This window comes from Mizuhopecten yessoensis, unplaced genomic scaffold (genome assembly GCF_002113885.1).
Source record: "Mizuhopecten yessoensis strain PY_sf001 unplaced genomic scaffold, ASM211388v2 scaffold4121, whole genome shotgun sequence".
Classification (NCBI taxonomy): domain Eukaryota; kingdom Metazoa; phylum Mollusca; class Bivalvia; order Pectinida; family Pectinidae; genus Mizuhopecten; species Mizuhopecten yessoensis.
In genome coordinates this window covers 2,320,958-2,322,853 of record NW_018405386.1, presented here as the reverse complement: position 1 = coordinate 2,322,853, position 1,896 = coordinate 2,320,958, and positions in this window count along the sequence as shown.

The window sequence follows — 1,896 nt, the reverse complement described above, 5'->3', positions numbered from 1 at the left end:
GTGTGTGGGTGTGTGAGGGTGTGTGATTCGTTTGTGAGACACGATGTGTGCGGGTGTGTGCGGGTGTGGGTGTGTGCGGGGGTGTGCGTGTGTGAGGGTGTGTGATTCGTTTGTGAGACTGCGTCTCTGTGTGTGTGTGTGGGGGGGGGGGGGGGGGGGGGGGGGGGGGGGGGGGGGGGGGTGCGTGTGTGCGTGTGTGCGAAGGTATATGTGTGACTGTATGTGTACTTGTTGATACATATCCAATGAATTAACTTACTTACTTTAATTCGATTTCAAATAATAATCGCTTTAGTGAGTTTTTTTTTCTTTCATATTGAATATCGGTATTGAAGGTTAATGGTTTCTCCAATACGTAAATGTATATAAAAGAGAAAATCGTGTGCTAGAGAAACGCTATCGCGGATTATATAGATAAACTTAATTAATTTTATAAAAATTATGAAAACGAGTTTTTTCAACTTTTATTAATCACTCTTGTTGGCCAGGATCGAAACAGATTGTGGATTTTTAAATATGTATAATTTTAAACGTAGTGGCATTTGTTCTGAACGGTACACGTGATTCTCCTCGTGACTCTTATCTGTAGGCTGAGGTCAAACAATCGTATCTTCAGGTAGCTACATATATAGTGTCCAGCTTTCCTAAAACTATCGTTAGAGTCAAAATCAAGGTTGATGTAAGAAACACGTGACTATAAGTAACGTTACAGGGTTACACAAACAGGTACGTGTGTGGTAGTGACACACACAAACAATAGGTATAGAGCTTAATAGTCGCAGGCATCACGACAATCCCCTACCTCGTTCCTGATGAAAAATAAAGAAGATAAAAGCAAAACAACAAACAAGAAGAAATTACCAAAAAAGGGCCCATCAATAGTCCCATCCAATCCCCACCCACCGAAAATAGCCTGACCCTAATAACGAGCCTATTAGGGAATATGCTACAGGATACAGTATACAACATGAGAGTTATCTCCCTTTAGAGCGTTTTTAATTCAGAATTACGTGCTCATTATAAATACGACCATTCTGGAGTACATTTTAAATTTGTCATCAACGAATGGAATACGTCCACGCGTTACTATTTATAGTTACATGTGCTTGAATCGATTGACTATCATGTCCTGACTACGGATCAGTATTGCTGACGTCACGTTGACATGTACGCACACTAAAATATTAGATTAAAAAAAAAAGTCTGTAGTTTACAGCAATTATGAAACAAATTTATCAACTTATAAGTTATATCAATCACTCTTGTTGGCATATATGTTAGCGCGGAGGGTTCTTAATGTGTGAGGAAACCGGAGTAAACCCACGTGGTTGGGTAGGTGACCCAATATACTTTTCACGTCCGATCGGGGAATCGAACCCCGACCACCTTGGTGAAAGAAGATTGCGCTATCTGCAGCGCCAGCAGCTCAACCATAATATATGAATATTATTTTGCCTTATAATTGGTGTCTGATCATTTAAAAGTAGACCTGGTTTTGCCAAATAATCTATAAACACATAATCCCTGAACAATTAACAAAAGGTCGAAACCAATAGTTAATTAATTTCTTCACACATTCGTAGTCTAAAGCAAAAATATTACAGGTCGAAAAAACATTAATGACTGGTAATTACGGTCATACACGGACGGAAATATAGATGAGTCGTTTGTCGTTTTCCTATATGTCATACATCTATCCTCTCCGTGACAAATAGTATTTGAAACATTTAACACTCACAGCATTATTTAGTCTTTGATTTAATTCTACTAAAAAATAGGTTTGTTTTATCAACTGGTCTTCTTATTCGTACAATGGAACCTCGTTGGTCCGGAGATTGACTTCACAAATAACAAGAATCAATCACTCCTCCCCCCCCCCCCCCCCCCCCCCCCCCC